The sequence below is a fragment of the Oncorhynchus keta genome, chromosome 12 (assembly GCF_023373465.1).
Source record: "Oncorhynchus keta strain PuntledgeMale-10-30-2019 chromosome 12, Oket_V2, whole genome shotgun sequence".
Classification (NCBI taxonomy): Eukaryota; Metazoa; Chordata; class Actinopteri; order Salmoniformes; family Salmonidae; genus Oncorhynchus; species Oncorhynchus keta.
In genome coordinates, this window is record NC_068432.1 from 52,715,427 (window position 1) to 52,725,509 (window position 10,083).

Here is a 10,083-nt window from a genome sequence, read left to right on the forward strand (position 1 = left end):
CCTCAACACTGGGACCCAACAAGGGTGCGTGTTCAGCCCCCTCCTGTACTCCCTGTTCACCCATGACGGCATGGCCATGCACGCCTCTAACTCAATCATCAAGTTTGTAGACGACAGTAGTGGGCTTGATTACCAACAACGGCAAGACAGCCTACAGGGAGGAGGTGAGGGCTCTGGGAGTGTGATGACAGGAAAACAACCTCTCACTCAACGTCAACAAAACAAAAGAGATGATGGTGGACTTCATGAAACAGCAGAGGGAGCACCACCGATCCACATCGACAGGACACCAGTGGAGAAGGTGGACAGTTTTAACTTCCTCGGCGTACACATCACTGACAAACTGAAATGGTCCACCCCACACAGACAGTGTGATGAAGAAGGTACAACAGCAACAGCTCCTCTTCAACCTCAGGAGGCTGAAGAAATTTGGCTTGTCACAAACTTTCATAGATGCACAATTGAGAGCATCCTGTCGGGCTGTATCACCACCCGGTACGGCAATTGCATCACCCACAACCGCAGGGCTCTCCAGAGGGTGGTGCGGGTCTGCACAACGCATCACCGGGGGCAAACTACTAGAAGGCGAGGTCAGTAAAGGTGCATCAAAGCTGGGACCGAGAGACTGAAAAACAGCTTCTTTCTCTATGCCATCAGACTGTTAAACAGCCATCACTAACACGGAGAGGCTGCTGCCTACACACAGACTTGAACTTATTGTCCACTTTAATAAATGGAACACTAGTCACTTTAATAATGTTTACATATCTTGCATCTCTCATCTCAGTATATACTGTATTCTATACTGTATCTCAGTCTATGCCGCTCTGACATTGCCTATCCATATATTTATATATTATTAATTCCATTCCTTTACTTATATTTGTGTGTATTAGGTAGTTGTTGTGAAGTTGTCAGATATTGCTGCACTGTCGGAACTAGAAGCGCAAGCATTTTGTTACACCTGCAGTAACATCTGATAACCACGTATTTGTGACAAATAGCATCTGATTTGATCATGCTGCTGCTCCAGTTTCAACTGTTCTGCCTTACTATTATTTGACCATGCTGGTCATTTATGAACATTTGAACATCTTGGCCATGTTCTGTTATAATCTCCACCCGGCACAGCCAGAAGAGGACTGGCCACCCCACATATGCTCTCTCTAATTCTCTCTTTCTTTCTCTCTCTCTCTGAGGACCTGAGCCCAAGGACCGTGCCCCAGGACGACCTGACATGATGACTCCTTGCTGTCCCCAGTCCACCTGACTGTGCTGCTGCTCCAGTTTCAACTGTTCTGCCTTGTTATTATTCGACCATGCTGGTCATTTATGAACATTTGAACATCTTGGCCATGTTCTGTTATAATCTCCACCCGGCACAGCCAGAAGAGGACTGGCCACCCCACATAGCCTGGTTCCTCTCTAGGTTTCTTCCTAGGTTTTGGCCTTTCTAGGGAGTTTTTCCTAGCCACCGTGCTTCTACACCTGCATTGCTTGCTGTTTGGGGTTTTAGGCTGGGTTTCTGTACAGCACTTTGAGATATCAGCTGATGTACAAAGGGCTATATAAATAAAATTTGATTGATTGATTGATCATAATCTTCACAATTTCACAGTATTATTCCAACCTTTATAGCGTGGAAATATGTATAAAACACAAGAAAGCATGTTTTTGATTGCACTGGGTCTTTAAATGATGTGCCCGATCTCTGGTCTAGTGGTAGCTCTCTGGGTCGTCACATATCAACAGGTTCAAGCCCGATCTCTGGGTAGTCACATATCAACAGGTTCAAGCCCGATCTCTGGGTCGTCACATATCAACAGGTTCAAGAGCCCTGTCTCTGGGTAGTCACATACTTGTGAGGTTCAAGCCCGATCTCTGGGTAGTCACATACTTGTGAGGTTCAAGCCCTGTCTCTGGGTAGCCACATACTTGTGAGGTTCAAGCCCGATCTCTGGGTAGTCACACACTTGTGAGGTTCAAGCCCTGTCTCTGGGTAGTCACATACTTGTGAGGTTCAAGCCCTGTCTCTGGGTAGTCACATACTTGTGAGGTTCAAGCCCTGTCTCTGGGTAGTCATATACTTGTGAGGTTCAAGCCCTGTCTCTGGGTAGTCACATACTTGTGAGATTCAAGAGCCCTGTCTCTGGGTAGTCACATACTTGTGAGGTTCAAGAGCCCTGTCTCTGGGTAGTCACATACTTGTGAGGTTCAAGCCCTGTCTCTGGGTAGTCACATACTTGTGAGGTTCAAGAGCCCTGTCTCTGGGTAGTTACATACTTGTGAGGTTCAAGAGCCCTGTCTCTGGGTAGTCACATACTTGTGAGGTTCAAGCCCTGTCTCTGGGTAGTCACATACTTGTGAGGTTCAAGAGCCCTGTCTCTGGGTAGTCACATACTTGTGAGGTTCAAGAGCCCTGTCTCTGGGTAGTTACATACTTGTGAGGTTCAAGCCCTGTCTCTGGGTAGTCACATACTTGTGAGGTTCAAGAGCCCTGTCTCTGGGTAGTTACATACTTGTGAGGTTCAAGCCCGATCTCTGGGTAGTCACATACTTGTGAGGTTCAAGCCCGATCTCTGGGTAGTCACATACTTGTGAGGTTCAAGCCCGATCTCTGGGTAGTCACATACTTGTGAGGTTCAAGCCCTGTCTCTGGGTAGTCACATACTTGTGAGATTCAAGAGCCCTGTCTCTGGGTAGTCACATACTTGTGAGGTTCAAGCCCTGTCTCTGGGTAGTCACATACATGTGAGGTTCAAGAGCCCTGTCTCTGGGTAGTTACATACATGTGAGGTTCAAGCCCTGTCTCTGGGTAGTCACATACTTGTGAGATTCAAGAGCCCTGTCTCTGGGTAGTCACATACTTGTGAGGTTCAAGCCCTGTCTCTGGGTAGTCACATACTTGTGAGGTTCAAGCCCTGTCTCTGGGTAGTCACATACTTGTGAGGTTCAAGCCCTGTCTCTGGGTAGTCACATACTTGTGAGGTTCAAGCCCTGTCTCTGGGTAGTCACATACTTGTGAGGTTCAAGCCCTGTCTCTGGCATTCTTGTCTATCACTCTACTAATTATCTCTCTCTCCATTCCACGCTGTTCTTTCAAAGTAAATCATTAAATATGAAAGGAGAGCAGAATTCTGATGCTGAAGGAAGAAAAAAAAGACAAAACACTATTTTTATGGCAGGGGTCAGAGGTTCGACTGTGGCCTTCTGGGAAAGGGCCTGGGAGCACCAGTCACTGGCAGCATAGAGCGGGCGTATTATGGGGAGGCTAACCGATGTGGCACATGATCTGTTTCTTACATCCTCTCCTCCCCATGATGCATCAGAAGCTCCTCTGGCTAGATGGGAAAGCAGAGACACTGGTCTTGACTGTACACTCTGCCTGACCTGCCCCTGTTCTAGAACCAGCCTGCCCCTGTTCTAGAACCAGCTTGCCCCTGTTCTAGAACCAGACTGCCCCTGTTCTAGAACCAGACTGTCCCTGTTCTAGAACCAGACTGCCCCTGTTCTAGAACCAGCCTGTCCCTGTTCTAGAACCAGCCTGCCCCTGTTCTAGAACCAGCCTGCCCCTGTTCTAGAACCAGACTGCCCCTGTTATAGAACCAGACTGTCCCTGTTCTAGAACCAGCCTGCCCCTGTTCTAGAACCATCCTGCCCCTGTTCTAGAACCAGCCTGCCCCTGTTCTAGAACCAGACTGCCCCTGTTCTAGAACCAGACTGTCCCTGTTCTAGAACCAGCCTGCCCCTGTTCTAGAACCAGCCTGCCCCTGTTCTAGAACCAGCCTGCCCTACACAACATCTACATAACATCCAGATTGTCCATCCTAGCATTCCATTTAAAATGCATTCCCCAACACATTGCTTTAATTCCAAGAGGTATGCTAGTGTGGATATTGGAACAGAGGCACAGTTTTCCTAGCAGCTCTCAAATTGATGTTGTTAACCAGCCCTGGAGACGGGAAGGAGGACGATCCATTGTCAAAGGATGAGCTGTCCTGAAGATGTGATTAGTGGCTGATCAGTGGAGCCCACTGTACCTCGGGGGACCCATCTGTAGTCAGCAGTAGTAGAGATCAGGTGAGTGCAGTCACTAAGGCTTCCTCCTTCACAAACACATCTACGTTCTCCCTTTCTGTTCCCCAAAATAACCCAATGAGCCTGTCTGCGATTACAATGTTTCACTGCATGAAACCTGTACAAGTGTGAGGTGGGAAATGAAAATGTGGTTTTTAATATTCAACTCCCTCAGAGAGTAGGGTCACAGACAGGGATCAGACATTATCCCAATGAGACACCCTCAGAGAGTAGGGTCACAGACAGGGATCAGACATTATACCAATGAGACACCCTCAGAGAGTAGGGTCACAGACAGGGATCAGACATTATCCCAATGAGACACCCTCAGAGAGTAGGGTCACAGACAGGGGATCAGACATTATCCCAATGAGACACCCTCAGAGAGTAGGGTCACAGACAGGGATCAGACATTATCCCAATGAGACACCCTCAGAGAGTAGGGTCACAGACAGGGGATCAGACATTATCCTAATGAGACACCCTCAGAGAGTAGGGTCACAGACAGGGGATCAGTCATTATCCCAATGAGACACCCTCAGAGAGTAGGGTCACAGACCGGGGATCAGACATTATCCCAATGAGACACCCTCAGAGAGTAGGGTCACATACAGATCTCAGACATTATCCCAATGAGACACCCTCAGAGAGTAGGGTCACAGACAGGGGATCAGTCATTATCCCAATGAGACACCCTCAGAGAGTAGGGTCACAGACAGGGGATCAGTCATTATCCCAATGAGACACCCTCAGAGAGTAGGGTCACAGACAGGGATCAGACATTATCCCAATGAGACACGCTCAGAGAGTAGGGTCACAGACAGGGGATCAGTCATTATCCCAATGAGACACCCTCAGAGAGTAGGGTCACAGACAGGGGATCAGTCATTATCCCAATGAGACACCCTCAGAGAGTAGGGTCACAGACAGGGGATCAGTCATTATCCCAATGAGACACCCTCAGAGAGTAGGGTCACAGACAGGGGATCAGTCATTATCCCAATGAGACACCCTCAGAGAGTAGGGTCACAGACAGGGGATCAGTCATTATCCCAATGAGACACCCTCAGAGAGTAGGGTCACAGACAGGGGATCAGTCATTATCCCAATGAGACACCCTCAGAGAGTAAGGTCACAGACAGGGGATCAGTCATTATCCCAATGAGACACCCTCAGAGAGTAGGGTCACAGACAGGGGATCAGTCATTATCCCAATGAGACACCCTCAGAGAGTAGGGTCACAGACAGGGGATCAGTCATTATCCCAATGAGACAACCTGAGAGAGTAGGGTCACAGACAGGGGATCAGTCATTATCCCAATGAGACACCCTCAGAGAGTAGGGTCACAGACAGGGATCAGACATTATCCCAATGAGACACCCTCAGAGAGTAGGGTCACAGACAGGGGATCAGTCATTATCCCAATGAGACACCCTCAGAGAGTAGGGTCACAGACAGGGGATCAGTCATTATCCCAATGAGACACCCTCAGAGAGTAGGGTCACAGACAGGGGATCAGTCATTATCCCAATGAGACACCCTCAGAGAGTAGGATCACAGACAGGGGATCAGTCATTATCCCAATGAGACACCCTCAGAGAGTAGGGTCACAGACAGGGGATCAGTCATTATCCCAATGAGACACCCTCAGAGAGTAGAGTCACAGACAGGGATCAGACATTATTGAAGGCTACCTTGGAGCTACACGATTCGAACTAGCAACCTTTAGGCTACTGGCACAATGCTCTAACCGCTAGGTGCCACCCCAGTATTTTCCACCAACCGCTAACTTGGGCTTTGATTAGAGTTTAAGGTTTAAGGTTAATTGAACATCCACAAGATCTCTATTTGCGACCATCCAAATGAAGTGATACAGTTTTCTATTCTGGAGGAGTTTCTAAATAGATTATATTGAGTAGGAGTTTCTATATAGATTATATTGAGTAGGAGTTTCTGTTTAGATTATATTGAGTAGGAGTTTCTGTTTAGATTATATTGAGTAGGAGTTGCTATATAGATTATATTGAGTAGGAGTTTCTATATAGATTATATTGAGTAGGAGTTTCCGTTTAGATTATATTGTCACAGACAGGGGATCATTCTGCTCCAACAAGAGATGAAATAAGTGTTTGTTTTGAGAAGGATGAAGTTCACTATGTCCATTTCCCTTTCCATTCCTGGGGCCGTTTCTTGTGAATAGCTAGTTGAAAAGAACTGTTGTAAAGAAGAGCAATATGAATCAGAACATAAGGCTGGCATCCAGTCCGTTATGGACGAAGACAGTCATGAAAAGTAAATAACAGTCATAACCGTGTGAAAAAAAAAAAAAAAAAAAAAAATCAGTGTGTAACGAACAACTGACTGAAGACCGGACGGACGGCCATTTGTGTGGTTGAGTCCATTTCGGGAACGTAAACATGGAGTCTTAACAACAGGATGAAACTTTGTTGCCTAGGCCACGCCCCCCTCCCTCACACAATGCAGCTGTAAATACAAATAGAATCAGAATGAATAGTGATTGTTACTTCCTGTCGTATTGTTACTTCCTGTCGTATTGTTACTTCCTGTCGTATTGTTACTTCCTGCCGTATTGTTACTTCCTGTCGTATTGTTACTTCCTGCCGTATTGTTACTTCCTGTCGTATTGTTACTTCCTGCCGTATTGTTACTTCCTGTCGTATTGTTACTTCCTGTCGTACTGTTACTTCCTGTCGTATTGTTACTTCCTGCCGTACTGTTACTTCCTGTCGTATTGTTACTTCCTGTCGTATTGTTACTTCCTGCCGTATTGTTACTTCCTGTCGTATTGTTACTTCCTGCCGTACTGTTACTTCCTGTCGTATTGTTACTTCCTGTCGTATTGTTACTTCCTGCCGTATTGTTACTTCCTGCCGTATTGTTACTTCCTGCCGTATTGTTACTTCCTGCCGTATTGTTACTTCCTGTCGTATTGTTACTTCCTGTCATATTGTTACTTCCTGCCGTATTGTTACTTCCTGCCGTATTGTTACTTCCTGTCGTATTGTTACTTCCTGTCTAGCGAGCTCTGGCCCAACTTTACTATTTTGTGATTTGTTTATATATATATATATATATATATATATATATATATATATAATTTTTGCATGAAATGTATCCACTATCCTTTTTCATGATCGACAAGGACTTTTGAACATGAGATTGACAGTTACTGACCTACGACCTCAATTGCGACCTACTCATCTGCCCTGGGCTCTTTTGTATTTCTCCAACCCAATCTTCGGGCTACCCAAGAGGAAGCGCAGGCGGCAAAATAGTCAGGAGAGCGGGGTGTCCTAGTCAGACTCTGGCGAAAGAAAACCCAGCCACGACTTCCATCCATTCTACTGGCCAATGTAAAACGGATGACCTCAGATCGCGGATTTGCTGTGAACTGGACTCTCTGGTAACTGCAAAAATTCTCTGTTTTTCTGAAAAGTGTGTCTGACATCACTGAGAACTAAGCATGGTCCTCTCACGCCAGAACAAAGACACGGTCGTAAAGAAGGCCTCTTCTTCCTCTGAACTTTTACAGCTGCACCATCGAGAGCATCCTGACTTTGTATTCTAGGTGGCGTGGTTACTGCGGTGACACATGCTGGCTTTTGCTCGAATAGCTATTGATCGCTATCATAGGTGGCTGGCTCTAGCCTCTGTGAGAACAGGTCTGGGGTCGGTGTGTGTGTGTATTATGCGTGTGTATATGCGTGCATGTTTGAGTGTGTCAGAGTGTGTGTGTGTGTGTGTGTGTGTGTGTGTGTGTGTGTGTGTGTGTGTGTGTGTGTGGTGGCGAATCGCATCTCTGCATGTCTGGCAGACATATCAGTGTGGATGACGGATCACCACCTCAAGCTGAACCTCAGCAAGACGGAGCTCCTCTTCCTCCCGGGGAAGGACTGCCCGTTCCATGATCTCGCCATCACGGTTGACAACTCCATTGTGTCCTCCTCCCAGAGCGCTAAGAACCTTGGCGTGATCCTGGACAACACCCTGACGTTCTCAACTAACATCAAGGCGGTGTCCCGTTCCTGTAGGTTCATGCTCTACAACATCCGCAGAGTACGACCCTGCCTCACACAGGAAGCGGCGCAGGTCCTAATCCAGGCACTTGTCATCTCCCGTCTTGACTACTGCAACTCGCTGTTGGCTGGGCTCCCTGCCTGTGCCATTAAACCCCTACAACTCATCCAGAACGCCGCAGCCCGTCTGGTGTTCAACCTTCCCAAGTTCTCTCACGTCACCCCGCTCCTCCGCTCTCTCCACTGGCTTCCAGTTGAAGCTCGCATCCGCTACAAGACCATGGTGCTCGCCTACGGAGCTGTGAGGGGAACGGCACCTCAGTACCTCCAGGCCCTGATCAGGCCCTACACCCAAACAAGGGCACTGCGTTCATCCACCTCTGGCCTGCTCGCCTCCCTACCACTGAGGAAGTACAGTTCCCGCTCAGCCCAGTCAAAACTGTTCGCTGCTCTGGCCCCCAATGGTGGAACAAACTCCCTCACGACGCCAGGACAGCGGAGTCAATCACCACCTTCCGGAGACACCTGAAACCCCACCTCTTCAAGGAATACCTAGGATAGGGTAAGTAAGGGTAAGTAATCCTTCTCACCCCCCTTCTCCCCCAACAAGATTTAGATGCAAGTGGCTGTTCCACTGGTTGTCATAGGTGTTTGCACCAATTTGTAAGTCGCTCTGGATAAGAGCGTCTGCTAAATGACTTAAATGTAAAATGTAAATGTATGTGTGTGTGTGTGTGTGTGTGTGTGTGTGTGTGTGTGTGTGTGTGTGTGTGTGTGTGTGTGTGTGTGTGTGTGTGTGTGTGTGTGTGTGTTTGTGTGTGTCGGTCAATACTGCTATCAGTCTATCTGGCCGTTAATACGGAATACAAAAACAGAAATGTCTCGCCCACACGCTCCATGCCAAATAAATATTTGTTCATAATGTCCTAAAAGAAAACGTGTCTGTCCATTTCATTGATCTAAATCAGGGTAACTTTGACGGGAGTTTGGGGGAGAGGCCACAAAAATCTGAACTCATCACGAGGGACTGCAGCGACTCGCGGGTCTGAGTACCCACATCCATACCCCCGGGTATACAGTCAGAACCGGTACTAGCCTTTCGGGGGCCCTAGGTGGAATGTTGTTGCCCCCCATGAGTAGACGTGTAGATTGCTGGCTAAACTCATTTACCAATCTGACATTTTGTTAGCTGACATGGTTAAAACCTCTTATGGAGGCGTCTCAACTGGTCAATTGCCAGGTGAAATGCAGAGCGCGAGACTAAAATAAAATGCTACAAAATTCAAACTTTCAATTAAATCACACATGTAAGATACTCAATTAAAGCTACACTCGTTGTGAATCCAGCCAACATGTCAGATTTTGAAAATGCTTTTCGGCGAAAGCACAATAAGCTATTATCTGATAGCCTGCACCCATCTGCACCAGCAGTAAACAAAGGAGCTAGCATAGCAGGCGCTACACAAAACGCTGAAATAAAATATCAAATATGCATTACTTTTGACAAGCTTCTTTTGTTGGCAATATGTCCCATAAACATCACAATTGGTCATTCTGTTCGCTAATTCCGTCCATATATGTCGAAAATGTCCATTTATAAAGACAGCTTACAAAAACGCAACGTCGCTACAAAATATTTCAAACTACTTTTGTAATACAACGTTAGGTATTTTTAAACGTTAATAATCGATCAAATTGTAGACGGAGCAATCTGTATTCAATACAGGAACGAAAACAAACCAGCACTGCTGTTCACGTCTTGCGCAACTCACAAAAGTGTCCCCAGTTCCGAGTTGGCCTACTTCTTCATTGCACAAAGGAATAACCTCAACCATATTCCAAAAGACTGGCGACATCCAGTGGAAGCGGTAGGAACTGAAAATAGGTTCCTATTAAATATCGAATGGCAAAGACAATATAGTGAACAGAGAGGGGGGGAAAAATACATCTGAACAGTTAGTCCTCAGG

At 46.8% G+C, this 10,083-nt stretch overlaps 1 protein-coding gene across 3 annotated transcripts in view; it reads right to left on the reverse strand.

The window, feature by feature from the left end:
- LOC127906465 (ras-related protein Rab-27B-like) overlaps positions 1-10,083 on the reverse strand; it is a 132,459-nt gene that overhangs the window by 55,981 nt on the left and 66,395 nt on the right. The window lies entirely within an intron of this gene.